Source organism: Nelumbo nucifera, chromosome 7 (assembly GCF_055504915.1).
Source record: "Nelumbo nucifera cultivar China Antique chromosome 7, China Antique-T2T, whole genome shotgun sequence".
Classification (NCBI taxonomy): domain Eukaryota; kingdom Viridiplantae; phylum Streptophyta; class Magnoliopsida; order Proteales; family Nelumbonaceae; genus Nelumbo; species Nelumbo nucifera.
Window position 1 is genome coordinate 3,590,438 of NC_142655.1, and position 17,605 is coordinate 3,608,042.

The 17,605-nt window shown below is 35.3% G+C and overlaps 2 non-coding genes across 2 annotated transcripts; both read right to left on the minus strand.

Moving 5' to 3' along the window:
* Positions 1-668: 668 nt before the first annotated feature.
* Positions 669-750, minus strand: TRNAS-AGA (transfer RNA serine (anticodon AGA)). Its single transcript has one exon. It is a non-coding gene; the product is annotated as a tRNA-Ser (tRNA).
* A 5,058-nt stretch (positions 751-5,808) lies between these two features.
* On the minus strand, positions 5,809-5,890 carry TRNAS-AGA (transfer RNA serine (anticodon AGA)). The gene has a single exon. It is a non-coding gene; the product is annotated as a tRNA-Ser (tRNA).
* Between the last annotated feature and the right edge of the window lie 11,715 nt (positions 5,891-17,605).

Genomic DNA, 17,605 nt, shown 5'->3' on the forward strand with positions numbered 1-17,605 from the left:
GGGAGAGTTCGGGCTCCTTTTGGGGAGCTCGGACTACTGGTTCCTCCTCTCGAAGCTCGTGCCTTAAGCGTATTGCCGTGCCGAGCTGTCGCTCCTGTCAGGTCACCCTCAGTTGCTTCCACGTGCTGGGTGGCCAAGAGGTCAGGCCAAATCTTCCTCCATTAGTGGTCCTCCCTCCTAATTCTCAATATTTAGGCCCCATTTAACGTGTTTTTTTGCATGGTCTATTGGTTATTTATAAATCTAGCAGACTGTGATTTGGTCTTTTTTCATTTAGTTCATGATAGATTTAGTCGTAAAAAATGATACACCAAAAAGATGTGAAAAATCCAAAATGGGTGATTTTTGAAAAGCTCCAAATGAAACTTTTGTGCTTTGTTTTTTTTTTTTTATTCTATTTGTCTTTGTGCGAAAAGACACACCTTAACCAAACAGGCTTCAGATTGCTTAGATCTTAATGCAAAAATTCAATTCATCTTTTAACTGTCAGAACTACTAAAAGATCTTTCTAAAAAGACTTGCCACATGGCCCCTTAATCTTATGGTGGAATAAAAAATGAATACATATTGTACGAAACAAACATAAAAAATTAAAAGGTGCCATATTATATGGGAATTCAAAAATTGTTATAATTAGTTTTTTCCATATGTTGATGAATTTTAAGAAGCGTGAGCGGCAGGATTCGAACCTGCGCGGGCAAAGCCCACATGATTTCTAGTCATGCCCGATAACCACTCCGGCACGCCCACCCACATATGTCCATCAACAAAATTAGTTTATTCTCTGCGGTTTCTTATGACAATGCTATCTAAATTTCTTGTAGTGTTGTTCGGATCTAATCACATTAGTTTGGATTTCCTGTGCCAATAAATATAATTAATGTAAGAAATTTTGGTGAATGCAAACTCTTGCTCGTGCGGATCTAATCACATTATTTATTTATTTATTATTTACTTATTTTACTAAATTATTTAATTAGTTAATAATTTAATTATCTAACAAATTATTGTATATATTTATATATATACATTCTTTCACTTGATTCTCTATTTTATCTCATTTATTTATTTATTAAATTAAATTAATTATTATTTAACTGTTTACAATTATTACAATACATAAAACAAAAATACAACGACAAAAGTCATCTCTTTCACTCTATTGCTTGATGGTCGTGATTATTTATTTATTTATTATTTTATTTTACTAAATTAAATATATTATTATCCATAAATTTTTATTTATTTTAAATAGATATTTTTTTCAATAGATTTTAATTAAAAAATTTACCTTTCGTAATTTTTTCCTATGTAATAATTTATCTTTGACAAGCCACTTACCATCATGTTTTTCCCCTACAATGCAGGGGCCCCTCCGCTAGTTGAAAATTTGGAATGAAATGAATAAAGGCCTAGTGAGTCCTTTTCATTTAGGGTTTATTTGATTTGTAGTCCAAATGGTATCATTTGGAATTAGAATGATCTATTCTCCCACCTTTTTGGTTATAGAATCAGAATCGAAATCAAAATTAGCTGACATGAATTCTCATTCCCAATGGAGGGAGAGGGCATGGTCATTCTCTCAAGCAAGGAAATGCCATTCCACTAGGAATAAAAATGGATTCCAAATCTGTTCAACCAAATGATTGGAGTTGGAATGGATCACTCGGACTCTATTCCAGACCAATATTCCTATGAACGAAACGAGCACTTAATGTTTGGATGGTGAGTTTTTTCTATTTATGGGCTTCACAGCAAATAGTTGGTTGGGCCCATCCCATAACAATTGCTAATCTTAAGTTCTTAACCAAATTTAGATCCATGTTGCTTTTGGATTAGGGATGTTTCTAATCAATCCATTCAGTTTACATACAAATCAATCACAATTTTTTTTTTGTATGAATTTACATTGCAGCATCTAGGCTCAGTGTTTATCCCTGGGGATTCGAGTCGAGACATGTTTGGTCCATTTCCCTCTTTCTCTTCCTCTACTACTATCTCTTAATTCCTTGTGTATATTAATGCCTGTTGTGTAGATTCAGTACTCTGTAAGAGATTTCTGTCTTTTTATTTGTGTATGTGAACAAGCTCTGTTGCTCTGTTTGAGTCAGACCTATTAGACTATCAGTCTTCTTTTTCTTCTCACCATCATGAATTCATCCCATTGCAAAATTTGGAAACTTTTCTTTCTTCACACTGAACAATTTATTATAAGTTCCTGCAAAATCCAGGCTTGAATTCACTCAATAATAATCTTGGCTCAAGGTTGTAAGAGTCTGATTGTGGGTTTGTGAAGATTCAGCCATATGGGCTAATCAGACAAAGAAAAACTAAATTTAGTTCTATCAGAACTAAGGATCCATTTGATTTGCAGTTAGAATCAGAATGGTCTGTTTGGTTCAGACAAGAAGTAGAGTAGGAATTGAAATTAACTAGAATAGAATTCCATTACTAAGGGAGGGGGAGGGAATGGCTATTCCCCCAAATGGGGGAATGCATTCCACTGAGAATGGAAATGGCTTTCAATTCCAACCCTATTCCAGATCCCTATTCCTGAAAACCAAGTACACTAAGTAATGCATTGTATATTAATCAATGGTGAGTTCTTACAATTACAAATTGCGGATAAGCTAATGTGCCAAAAGAGTACTACACTCCCTAACTTGTAAGCTGCAACTAACTATAAAATAACAGTCATATACTCATATGCCTAGAAATACACTTTAGGTGGTCTATTTTTAAGGCCTTTATTCGATCTAATTGGACATAGATCATAGATCGGTCATGACAGTACTCTATCCTTACTTAATTATCAATAATTTGGTGAACTATCATCCCTTTTCGTTTTGCTCTCATTTCTCAAGAGGAAGGGGTAATATCCTAAAACAAATAAACAAACAAAAAAAAAAAGCAAAAAAGCAGCTGGATAGAACAACATTGTAATGCATATAGACAAAAACCAAGGGGCATCCAAATGAGAGAGTGGGGTTTCATAGAGATGGGTCAAAATGGGGAACATATCTTAGAAAGAAAATGGATAGGCTTAATTTGTTTGAACTAGCCATTAAAGAACATAAGAGGCCAAAGAGTGAAGAAAGACAACTTGGGTATTTCTCTTTTGCGGTGGAATCGGTCAATCCTCTTGAAACCGAAGTATTGGCAATACACTATAAGGACATAGTTGTAAGAAAGAAAGAAAAGGATTGGAGCATGAATTTTTGCAAGCCTAGATGTGGGCATGTTTGGTCCGAGACAAAATTGAACCCAAGATCAGATCTATGCCTAGCCGCATTAGGCATTACCACATTACTTAGGCGGGCCCTTTGATGGGTTGGATTAGAGCTGGCTTGAGATCGACCCAGCCCAAGTTGCAGTTCCATGATCCAATGCCACCCATCCCTATTCGTGAATTGGATTGGCTAAGGCAAAGCTTATGTTTAGTTAGGATGGATTCAGATTGGTATAGGTTGTCATATTGTTGGCTCATTAGCCTTTTTTTTTTTTTCCTTCTTTTCCTCATAAAAAGAAGAAAAGAAAGAAAAGTACATGAGCGATAGGCAAAAACTGTGTGTCGCACAATTCAAAGGGGTGATGCTTATGCTTTAAAACTGTTTCATATTTCAAGATTTGAACCACAGGAAGGGTGTTAACGATTGAATGTGGCCTTTCTTCCTAGCTCTTAATGTTTAGACTTTTAATGTGATAAGAATTTATATATATTATAATGGTACATATCAATACATTGCGATATTTTTAACCTTAGCCATAAGATTCATAACAGTATTCTATCTATCTAAACCTCATTTTGCGTGAGGATTGTAATATTTCATAAAAGGCTGTGTTTGGTTGAAGTGCAATTTTATTTCCACTAGTATAAATGCATGGGAGTCCAAATGAAAATAAAATGCAAATTCTCATTTTATTTTGTTTTGGGTTTCACTTTATTCTACTTCATGTCTTAATTAACTTCATTTACACTGCAATCAAACAAAATAAGCTAAAAATTGAAATAAAAATAAGTCAGAATTTACATGCACCGCCATGGTTTTGCATTAATGCAAATTTATTTGTATTGCAATCAAATACAACCTAAAGTTGCATTTATCCCAATTTAGAAAGAGCATAAATACAAATATGTACAGTACAAGTATATACAAAATAACACAAGATACAAGGTTTTGCACTCTACATATCTGTATTTGTACTCCTTCCAAACTGAGCCTTAACAATGGGACTTTGTCCATTTCTTTTTTCTTTTCTTTTTTTTTTTTGAGAATTAACGAATCAAATGATATTATGCTATTCTCCTTCGAAGGCTTATTGCCTAAGCAACAGAAATGTATGAACCATTTTTAGGTGCATTATTTCAAGGTGAGGATTGTAATTTTCCTTGAATTTCATATTTGTCACTTATCAATGGAACTTTGCTTGTTTTTTTTCTAGTATTAATAGATCAAAATGCTATGTTGTTTAATATTTAGGCCCTGCTCACTTTTCGGTAAGTTACTTACATTGGTAAATGCAGTTACATGGGTAAGTTTTTCCTGGGAAACACTTAATCAAGTAAATGCATTGGTCCATGTTCTTTTATTTCTCATGTAAATAAGGTAATGACCATTTTAGCCATAAAATTCCATTATTAAAAGGGGTATTTTTGTCCCATTCAAGTATTGGTAACTTTCCTCCTAGGTGAGAAAGTTATTTACCCACTTACCCCGTAAGCGATACCCAGGAAAATAAACTTTCCTTGGTCCCCACATAAATCTGAAAAAAGAACATGAGATTCTTGGTCAATGGGAACCAAAATCCCATTGATCAACTTTCCCCCCTCTCAAAATCTGAAAAAAGAACGCCCCCTTAAAAGGTATAAGACAAAATCCACTATTTTTTTTTTGCTAATATGGCAATTTTTTTATGCCATGTTTGCTTTTCGATGAGTTACTTACCAGGTAAATGCAATTACCTGGGTGGAAACACTTAGTTAAATGCATTTACCCATTTTCTTTTATTTCCCAAGTAAATAAGACAATGATCATTTTAGCCATAAAAAAAAATCCATTATTAAAAGGGCATTTTTGTCCCATACAAGTGTTGGCAACTCCCCACCCACAAGTGGGAAAGTTATTTACTCAAATGGAACATGGGTTTCTTGGTCAATGGGATTCATAATCCCGTTAACCAACTTTCCCCCCTCTCAAAATCTGAAAAACAAACACCCCCTTAAATACGAAGCCATGTATATTGGCAAACAATCCCTCAGCAAAAATTTACCCTGAACCAGGATTTACACTCCATTTGCATCATTTCCAAACGCAGCCCTAACTACAAAATCATACATTCAAGTTAACAGAAACTAATTTTAGTCACTCATTGGACATGTAAAAAGATTAGTGACATGATGATCTTGACCAAAATTTCTAATGAATAGTTTTATTTAGGGGGCATTCTATAATGTGAATTGTTTTTCTTTCTTGTCGCCGGTTTCAAAAACAAATTAAAACCATCTATTTTGAAAACAAAAAAAAAAAATACAGAAAACATGTTCTTGGTTGTGTTTTGTTTTCAAAACTGAAACCAAAAACATCTTCTCAAATATGAGTTTAAAAACATGTTTTCATCTGATTATTTAACATCATATTCCATAAATCATATATTTTCTATACTAAAAAATTAAATTTTATTTTGTTTTTTAGAAAATAATGGTTCCAAAAACTTGTATTATTTTTGGAAACAAAACCAACATGTGGCAATTCCAAAAACAAATGAAAACAAAAGTATCGATGTTCGAAAATGCAACATGATTAATTACGTGGGCGGCAGGATTCGAACTTGCGCGGGCAAAGCCCACATGATTTCTAGTCATGCCCGATAACCACTCCGGCACGCCCACCTACATCCAGACACAAAGGCGTTCTTTCTTAAAACAGATGCGAAACCTTTCTCTCCGGGAGACCAGGCACTTTATGAATATGTTTATATGGGCTTGGAGCAGGATAAGGGATGGGCCTGGAAATAGACTTAAGTGGGCTGTGTTTAAGGCCTCTATTCTATCCTCATTTTTCTAGAGGAGAGGTAATATCTCAAACAAATAAACAAACAAAACAAAATAGCAAAAAAGCAGATAGGTAGAGCAACATTGTAATGCCTATGGACAAAAACCAAGGGGCATCCAAATGAGAGAGTGGGGTTTCATAGAGATAGGCCAAAATGGGGAGCATAGTTTAGATAGAGAAATGAGTAGGCTTAATTTGTTTGAACTAGCCATTAAAGAACATAAGAGGTCAAAGAGTGAACAAAGACTGTTTGGGTATTTCTCTTTTGTGGTGGAATCTGTGAATCCTCTAGAAACCGAAGTATTGGCAATATACAATAAGGACGTAGTTGTAACAAAGAAAGAAAAGGATTGAAGCATGAATTTTTGCAAGCCTAGATGTGGGCATGTTTGGTCCGAGACAAAATTGAACCCAAGATCAGATCTATGCCTAGCCGCATAAGGCATTACCACATTACTTAGGCGGGCCCTTTGATGGGTTGGATCAGAGCTGGCTTGAGATTGACCCAGCCCAAGTTGCAGTTCCTTGATCCAATGCCACTCATCCCTATTCGTGAGGTGGATTGGCTAAGGCCAAGCTCATGTTTAGTTTGGCTGGATTCAGATTGGTATAGGTTGTCATATTGACGCCTTCGGGTTGCAGGTAAGACCCTATGTTTATGACGTTAAAAAACAAATCACACAACCTTATCCTCTCAACTGGGGGTGTCAATGGATTGGCTTTGGGTTGGACCCGTCCAAATTAAAATCAATTTATATTGAATTGGATCGGATTGAACCAATATCTCTGGTCCATTGATAGAAGATATGAATACAGGTGTCAATAGATGAGGTTTGGGTTGGAACCAATCTAAATTAAAACTAATTTAAACAGATTGGACAGGTCCAAATGGTCGAAAGTATTCATCAGATTGGATTGGACCTAGTCCATCTGTAATGGACTCATATTGGACCGAATCAGATTGGTCCAAAGTATTCAGTTCAATTGAGAACTCCCAACCCAACCCACAAGACAAAATAAAGAAATGCAATAGATCAGGACACAAAACAAGATGCAAAAGAATGCTACCCTATATGTAAAACCGGAAGTCTCTAACTCTAATAATCTTCTTTCAGTCGCTTCACTATGGTCGTGTGGAACATTCTGCAGAAGGTAGTAGATGAAGGAAAAATTTTGAACGAAAACAAGAGATAAACGGAAAGTTGAGGGAAAGTTCTGTTTTAGAGGGACTGAAAATTAGGAACTTTCCCTCAACTTTCTTTCTGATGTTCTCTTATTTTCTTTAAAACCAAACACAACCTACCAAGCTTCATCTGATGATATGAGAAGGGCTGAGCTGAACTCTTTCAGGGCAATAAAAGAAAAAGTTATAGCTATGGCTTCCGCAATTTTAGCCGGAGCAAGACAGAGCCTAGGCTATAACCCAACTCGGTCCTGGCTCATTAGGCCTCCGAGCTGGCCTCAGAAAAGGCAAAAGGGCCCAAAACTAGGTAGGCCAGGCTAAATTGCCATCCCTCATCAAGAGCAGATCCGACCCTAGTCGTTCAATTCCATTCCATATTTCCATGTCTAGCGCTTGCCCTTATCCACTTGTATGTCTAAAGGATAACATCCTTCAGGCCTCAACAGCTTGGGCCCTTGGGTCCTTTGCAAATTTGGACTAGTGAGTAGTGACGACCGACCAAAGCTGGGAGAAACATTTCAGGCAACATTTTGATGAAATGCACATGGGTGAGAGACATTAAGCACATGTTAGAAACATGTGCTTCTCTTACCATGCTTCTTCATTCGAAGCAATTCTGCTAAATTCCCTTATCCATGTCTCCCATTCCCACTTGCCCATCAATTATTTAACCAATCCAACAACATGCCTTATCAAGAGAAACAACCCAGAACACTATTAAACGGGTCCGGGTCGGAGTTGGGGTCGGGCTGTCCTTACCTTTTCTGTCAACATTCCAAGGTTTTGTATTTTCATATTAAAGGAAACATGGTTTAAGTACAGGATTAGGGTCTATAAGTTGGGCCAGCTACCTGGTAATTAGACCCATAAAAGCCCTATTTAAGTTGGGTTTTTTCTGTTAATCCAAATGGCTAAGGAAATGGTAAACCAACTGCAATAAGACTAGACTGACTAGTCGGTTACCGTAGTGAAGGATCATGGATTCATGGTATAATCACAGACCCACAGATTGAAGAAAATCAGGAACTTGTTACTTCACGAGTTAGAAAAAGAAGGTATTCTTTTTTAACTTTTCTCCTTGTTGGGGAACGAATTCCAGCTTGGCTGAGCCCCATTTCAAACAGAGACTAGAGACTATTATGTACTCTTTCCCCGTGACTTGTTGCAGAAATTGAATGAAGCAACCTTGTTCAACAAAAAAGAAGAAAAAAGAAAAAAAAAATGGTCAGCACTCAGCAGTTTTAAGCTGAAACCCAGGCCCCACGAATCAGGGACAGACAAGAGGAATATGTGGGGCCTTCTGGGACCCTAACCAGAGCAGATTCCCCATCTCGTTTAGGCTTCTTCCCCTAAATGACCTCACCTATTTTGACCCAGAGCCAGTTTGATAAATGGCCGAAGCTGCTGGACTGAAATGACTTATAGGGTTATAATTCAGTCAAGGATCTCAAAACCTACTTAATGACTTATTCATCAAACGATGAAGCAATAATCTTTCAGTTCAACCACTGAAGTTGTTATCAAAAGCCCCCCCTAGTGTCAATAGTCTCGATCTAACTAACTAACCAGATCAAATTTTGATTGATGGATCATTAGAGTGGAATTGTGCTTAATTGATGGTGATAATTTACCAGATGATGATTTTGATAATGAAATGTGATGAATAATTCAATCGATGTCTTGCATTCTAAGGGATTAAGACAGTGTTTGATTGAGGATTTGTGCAAATTTCAATGAAATTGTGACCTTAACAATTTCATTGAATCACTTACCGGTCACCAGTTTTAATTTCTGACCCTTTTGGTTGTTGCTCTAGATCCTTTGAACTTCAATAGGTCACTTCACTACCTCAGAGCAGAGGAGCTCAAAAAAATATAAATAAAAAATACAATTAAAATAATTTAAAGAGTCAGTTTTAGCCGTTGAGGCATCTTATTTCTTAACCCTACTCTCTCACTTGGTGTAGATTAAACAGGGCGCATGCCACGTGGTAAGAACAGGCAATGGTTGGGACCCACTGGCCTATTTTATTTTGTTCGTCTACGGTCTATACTATAGCAGGTTGCCCCTTGTATGGTATATACTAGCAGGCCAAACGTAAACCACAGACTACATAATTTTTTATGCAATAAGATCTACCCACTTTATGTTTCTTTATTACTAAGTTTTTTTAATTAAAATCAGGTGCATGCAGCCCACGAGGAGCCACTCTCTTACCTCCTGCCTTAATAAAAAACAAAGAATTAAAAAAAAAAAACTTGCCACGTGGCAAGTTTTGACCCATAATAGCAGAGCTACATGGCAAAAACTGTGTCATAATCTTATACTTTCTTTTTTTTTTCAAAAATAATTCAGAAAGAAATGAAAAAAGAAAAACATAAAGGAAACATAAACTAGACATGCCATACAAGGCTCCGAAAGGACCAGACAAGACAGAGTACATCATCTTTATAGAAATAAAGGAACAGGTTTCAGAGTTTAACAAAATAAATTAAAAACTAATTACTTTAAATTATTAAAATATTAAATAAGGTGGCCAGCATTTTAGAGGTTGTCATACCAAACCCCAATATAAGAGTTGAATTAAAGCATAAAATTGATAGGCTACCAGAAGAGAAGAAAAAAAAAGGAGAAAATTATGGAGAAAATGATAGTTTTCGTGGATTTGAAGCTTGAATAATATTAATTAACTACTAAATACTATTATTGAGCTAATAAACCACAGACATTTTTAAGTGGACATAGAATATTAATAATTGCACCTTTACCTGGTCCAACCGATTTTTATTCTGCTACCAATCGTACAGTTGGAAATTGTAGGTCTATTAGTTGGGATTCAGCCCCCAATGGTCCCAGTCTACACATTTCCAAAGGTCCGTGATTAATAAAATCCAACAGTCCCCAACCACTACTGTTGGGCTGTTTTCCATCTAAACGGCTAAACCCACTGGTTGAACACCCAGGATCACTCTGTTGATGGGCCATATTTACAGCATTTTGTGGCTGGGGCCCACCAGGGATGGATGAGAAATATTCCAAAATCCAAAGAATCTATCTTTACAAGTTGTAACAAAGGTGATCAGATACAACAAATACAGTCTGTTGTCATTTGAAACCATTCATTCATTACTTTCAACCATAATGTGATTTATGATATTAACCTTTCAACTGCCATAATATGTATAACTATATTGATTTGGTAGAGCTAAATAAGCTTATTAATTAATAAACTAATTAAGATTATTGATCTCTTATGCTCAATAATTTAATAATGGATATGACATTAACCAAACAGATTGACAGAACATAATTCTTGTTGCCGACCTTATAGTTAGGATAAGGCTTAGAAGAAGAAGAAGAAAATGATGATGATGATAATGATAATAGGTCTTTCACTCTAAGAGGATTGCCTAGCTTATCCAAGTTTGTCTTCACACTAGAGGCCTTTCGGTAATAATTGAAGTGGCTGAACTAAGGCTCAGTTTGGAAGAAGTATAAATGCAAATATATATAGTGCAAAACTTTGTATTTTATATTATTTTGTATGTATTTAAACTATACGCATTTGCATTTATGTTCCTTCCAAACTGAGCTTAAATGCCTCGTTGCTTTGTCTTTTCTTCGTTTTTTTTTTTTTTTTTTTTCTCTTGTAATAATCATCAAGTCATATAATGAAGAAAAGCCCTTACAACTACTTCATGGAAAGTAAAGGCTTCTTCAGTTTTCAAAGATCATGTCATGTAAATATGGAACTCTCCCCATGTTTGTATATATATTTGTCAAAATATTAAAACACCTTCTCCCTTTTCTTGATTTGTATTCTCATTCCTTAGTTTCTAAAACATTGTTTAAGAACACCCTCTTGGAACAAACCTTTCTTTTCTATAATAATCTTCTATTAATATCATATTCTGAATAAAAAACTCAAATTAGACCATAAAACATTCCATTTTGTTCGATGTAATATTGAATAAGATAATGATCCTTAGTAATGCACAACCAAAGCTCTGATGTCAACTCACAATTATTTTTGGACATTCTGGCACAACATTATTTATCCCAACAACAATTTTAAAGCAGTATAAGAAACAAGATTCCATTATACCTAAAAATAAAAGTATGTGTTATATGTATATTTTATACATAAGTGGAAAAAATAATCAACTGGCATTGGAATATACCAATAAGAGAACCATAACTATTCTTGAATTTCTTCCACAAAGTAGTTTTTTTTTTTTTTTTCTTTTTGATGAACCAAAAGTATCTGTCAAGAATGATGTGCAATATATTTCTAGCAATTAATTAATTTTGTGCCTCGGCCTCCTACAATTATCAGTCAATAAAAGATTGATTCTTACAATCTTTTCCTCTGTCTCCTTCTTCTTCTTCTTCTTTTATTGAGTTCATCCATTAAAACAATTTTCTTGTGGGATATAATCAATCAACATTATGGATGAAAAGTAGAATATACCAATCTGTGCCCTATCATTATCATCCAAGCTTTATCTGAATTGTGTTATGTGGTGTCAGTTACCTGACTCATGTTTTGTGGTATTTCATTCATTATAGTGTTATATCCATAGTTAAATTAAATAATAAGTGCCTAAATTATTTCTTATTATTTTGATCCATGTCCTTTTTTTTTTGTCTATCCCTAAACTTTTTTAGCCCTTTCAATTTGCAAATTGCAACAAATTACTTTTTTTTTTCTAAGGCTGTTGCTCATGGTCTTAATGTACCAGTTTGTATCTTTATCATATAAAATTTTAAGAATGAGAGGAACTAGCTAACACACCCAAAAAGAAGGTTGTTGAGACTTAGGGACTGTTTGTCAATAATCATAAATTTGATTTTTAAAACAAAAACAATTATTAGGTCATTATTTAAAAAGAAACCATACATATTGGTTTTATCTTCATGGCTATATCATATTATAGTCATTAACATGCACCCAACAGTTTGACTTCACTCATGTCACATGTGAAGTCTTATATTAATCACTATACAATATTAACTTAATGTTCTAGTAATTGGGAAGTATTTGAATTGTTTATTGTATAAGTTTGAGTAAGAAAATAATGTATTACCATAAGTTATCTGCATGTGTGTGTTAGAGAGAGAAAGATTATTTTAAATGAGGTTAAGCTCTAATGTTTTTGTTTAAAACAAAAAGGAAAAAAAAAACTGCTTAATTAAGTGGCTTTGTGAGAAAATAGTGACTTAAGATAAGCAAGTCAAAGCAAAGCTTGAATGAGTCAATGTCCGCTGGTGGGCTCTCCAATGTTGACCCAGTGAAAGCCCAACAGCCGACTAGCCAATCATGCCATGCCGCATTGACATTCCTCTTTTGCTTTTTTTAATTATTTTTATCTTCGCATCATTGGACCACACACTATGAATTATAAGGTGAGCAATTGAGCATTCGGTTTATCTGATTAAAACCCAAATCGAATAAATCCAAAATTTAAAATTAGTTTCTTAAAATTAAAATGATAAAAGATTAAAAATAAAGATTTTAATTCAGTATTTTTGGTTAAAATTGAATTTCATTAATAATAACTTATTTTGTGCCTAGACCACACGAATTAAGTCTGAAATGAGTATTTATATTGAGAATAAGCATTTATTTGACAACTCCAAAATTTAGGCTTATTTGTAAGTTTTTACTTCCTTTTTAGCCTATTTTGCCCCGTCGCATCATTATGAAAATGAAAAGTTATATTACACTTATTTAGTATATATTTGGTATCGATGCTATAGATACAATACTATTTTCTCATGTTTGGCATCGATGCTGGGTTGGAAGCACTGTTTTAAAAAAAAACAATTTTTTTTTTCTGTTTGGAAACATTGGTGCTAGGTAGGACATTTCTTGGAGCAACAATAACACTTTCTATTTGGTACCAGTGCCTCATATTTGTTTTCAACATTAGTACCCATTATGGGAAGACCATGTCAATGCCACATCACATCCTCGTTGGTAGCAATGAACTATAATTTGAGAAAACACCAAATTCAGTGTTGCTCCAAACTACACCTTCTTGATTTTTAAAACGTGGCTTAAAGCACCATTTTTTATGAAAAAACGGTTTCAAACAAACAGGCATTTCTTAGAGCACCGTGTTTTCTGACATGGCATTGATGTATCACCGTTTTCTGGAGCAACAACATCAATACCAAATAGATACTTAAAATAAGTGCTTTTTCACCAAACGCTTATTAGATTAAGCCCTTATTTTTTAAATAAACACTCCCAAACGCAACCAAATTGATTTTTTAGATTAAACAAATTAACCAAACTGAAAAAAGTAAAAACTAAAACAATCTAATAAAAAATTAAAACCGAAAATTTTAATTCTTTTTGGGTTTTAACCGAATAATATTTATATTTAGGGGTTATATAAAAAAATGTAAAAACAGAAGGGCTTTAGGCAAAATTAGTATATTTAATTAGTTGAAGACTTAAAGGCTGGAGCATTTGAATGAGTAAACACGGAATTGTGAGAAGGGAGGTGTGAGTGTATTGGGAATGCAGGATGCGAAAGGAAACATTAGATGTGTCAGTTGGGTGAGACCCACATGACAGAATGAGTTAGTGGACTTTTTGGGCCAATAGAAATATAAACTGGAGAGAGCTAGCTGTACGAGACGCGGAGAATGGCGTACCCCAGACGCTACCTCCCGCAATACACTCTCTCTGTCTTTTCCCTCAATTCATCGCCGATGTTTTCACATTTTCACTTCTTCCAATTTTCACTACATACCTCCTCATTTTTTTGGGGCTTTTATTTTTCCTTTTCACAAACTAATCCACCCGATTGGATGGCACGTGCGTGTCACAATTTATTACACCTTACGAGTTACGATTAGGGTGCTCTCACATGTGATTGAATCTAAACCCAACAACCGGTCACACCAGCCTTCGCGTACATCATCAATATCTCCCTTTTCTTCCATGGCGATACGTTCTCAATATAGAATTCGGCTTCTATCGGGGCAACTTGGTGCCTCTCATGAAATAAATCATACAAATATAGAGATATTCCCAATCTTGATAGAAGCCAATTCCTCAATTACAACTTTAATTGTTGGGATCTAATCTCAATTCCTCTCATACGGGGTTTTCTTCCTCCAGTTATTGTCACAAATCGAATAACAACCATTCAGATCTAGAAAATAGCTTGTGTAATTTTACTTTCGTTAGTCAAATTTAGTAGCATTAGACCAGGTTGTTGGGTTGATTTGCTAAATATCACGCTCGCTTTGGCTATCGGGCTATTAGGATATAACATATAAGATATGTGAAACAAAAATCTATGATGCTAAAAAGATATGATATGGAAAAGGCTTTGACTGATTGGTTATAAATTGATCCACTGATGTTGGAAAAGATATGGTATCAAAAATAATTATAACTAATCAACTAGTATCATAAAAGTGGTAAACAATCATATGGGTTTTCATCAAAATTAATGGGATTTTGTTTGATCAAAGATTTTTTAGTATCATGTCTTTCCGGCATCATAGGTTTTCTTGTAAAACATAATACAAATACATGAGAGTGCAGATGATAAAGTATAAAAATTCTAGTTCCATTTAGTTTTGACTTTTTCCTTGTTTGAAAAGAGTATAAATACAAATAAAAATAATACAAAATAATATAAAATAGAAGGTTTTACACTCTACATACGTATATTTGTACTCCTTCCAAATCGGGCCTTAAGTTTTATTTTAGGGTAAATTATATAGACCCTCCTGTATTATGGGATCTGTAACAAAGACCCCCCGTACTTTGTTTTGCACAAAGACCCCTCTGTACTATGACTATAAGACAAAAACCTCCTTCCTAACTTTCTATTGAAGTCTGCCCTTGCAATATTTTTTAATTCCCATACTACCTTTTAATAAGAAAAATACTATTCATCTTTACCGGTTGTACCGGCTTGGCCGAAACCAGTTGCCAGGCAATCATCAGTGGCTTCATGTGCGCCCAAACCCCTTGCAAGCAGTGCCATCTATGTCGCTGGTGGAATCGGCCCAGCCAAACCAGTTGGCAAGCAGTTATCGGCAAAGGTAAAGAGGTGGATTGAGATGAAGCAAAGGCGGTGCTGTTGCAACTTCCGGCTGAAACCAGTTTCATGCCCTTGTTGTATAACTGACCTGCAACTTCCGCTTTCATGCCCTGTTGTATAACTGACCTTTGCCAATGCCAGGCAAACATCGGCAAAGGTAAAGAGGTGGAAACCCCATGTACTTAGTAGGCACACGCCTTAACCTCTCGGCCAAAGCGACGATTGATTTCAAGGCTAGTATCAATCCAACAAGACTAAAAAACAATACAAGAAAAAACCAGTATCGCCTTTTCCGGCTTTCTTTCCGATCGTTTCAGTTTCCGTCGGGCAGAGGATTCACCGAATCAGAAAGCCATAACTCGTAACAAGCTTTCAAGAATTATTTTTCAGCGCCCCCAATTTGTTTAACAATAAAAATTTCTTACAATTTATATGTTCAAGAAGCAAATACTATTTTTGTTCTAATGTTCGAACTAAATGAGAAAGATAAGTGAAAAACCTCTGATTCATTTTAAACAAGTGTGCTCCCTCACCTGGGAATGCTATCCCATTCTCTCTCTCCCCTGTGATAATGTTGTCGTGCAAGCTAAGCTTTCTAAGAATTTGAAGTTGGGCGATCTTCTCGGTGATATGGGCAGACATCTGTTGTTGGGGCTATTAAGCATTGCATTTTGTCAGATGAGACATGAGTTTCCTCAGCCCTTTCATTTCAGAGAGTTGGGAGAGAAAGAATGAGAGATGAGGGTGAAGAAGGGGAAAAGAAGAGAAGAAAGGGAAAACAATAGGTTTAATAGGTTTTAATAAAAAAAGGTAAAAAAATAAAAAGGTTAATGGAATATTTTAATAATTTAATGCATTCTATCATCTGATTTAACGGTCAAGGGGCTCTTTGTGGCAAAACAAAGTACAGGGGAAGTCTTTATCACAGACCCTATAATAAGGGGGAGTCTTTGTAATTTACTCTTTATTTTATTTCATTTGCATTGCAAAGTGCAAAAAACCAAAACAAGATAAAAATTAAAACAAAAATAAGCTAAAATTTCCACTAAAAATTATTTATATTTTTAACACTTTTGCACCAATGCAAATGACATCACAAACTATTGAAGCCTAAATGCCTAATAGAAATACAAATACACATTCTAACATGGGTTCAACGATGAGAAAATACACTCTCACTTAGTCACTTTCACTCTCTTAGTGGGGGGCTGGGGGCATGGAGGTGGGTGGGTCGTGGTGCCTTTATTTTTCCTACGTTGTGCGTATGCTGTATTTTGACTAAATTGCCCCATTAATTAGAACCGTCCAATATAAGGGACCACCACCTCTTGAGTCTTCTTGACCAAGTTATGGTTTTCTCGTGATCCTCGTTGGTTGTCAATTAGTCATAGCTTGCAAACGGTTGTTCATTTAATACAGTAGGACTAGTATCTATTGAAAAAGAAATCAAACCTTCAACGATTCATTCATTCACATACACCGGTAATCTAGTAGTTAGAAGAACTCTGATGATCTGGACCATTTCATTTCTAAGTTCAAACTCATCCAATCTGAGGGCCTACATTGATTCCCTGGCACCCCCCTATCCTGTTCCCAAACTTTGGAACCGGTTAGGTTTTCCCATCCAAAACCAAAGATAGTCATAAGCAGGTGGATCGGGTCGAGATTTGACAAATAAAGAAATTAGGGATGCCAAACGGGCTGGGTTTTAATATGGTTTATCTCAAATTGAACCCAAGGATTAGGCTAGATCCATGGTCGACGTATCATATCCATATTATATCTTGTATATGATACATCCATATTCAATCAAACCTAAATTTATACAATATTTCAATACTACAATGTCAACGGAAGAAGAGAGGTTCAGAATGAATTCGCATTAGTGCGGATTTACCACTCAACCCGACCCATCCATACTCAACCAAACCTAAATTTATAAAATATTTCAATACTACAATATCAACGGAAGAAGAGAGGTTCAGAATGAATTCGCATGAGTGCGGATTTACCACTCAACCCGACCCATTCATACTCAACCAAACCTAAATTTATAAAATATTTCAATACTACAATGTCAACGGAAGAAGAGAGGTCCAGAAGGAATTCGCATCAGTGGGGATTTACCACTCAACCCGACCCACTGACATGACTTCTCCAAGCGGAACTGGGAAATGCAAGAGAGTATGTTGGTTGAAAGTTGAAACCAAACTATTTCTAATTCCTAAACGATCGGAGGATCATGTAGATCGCCACGATTTGAATCCCCGGTCCATCTGAGAAGGGGACTGACAGGT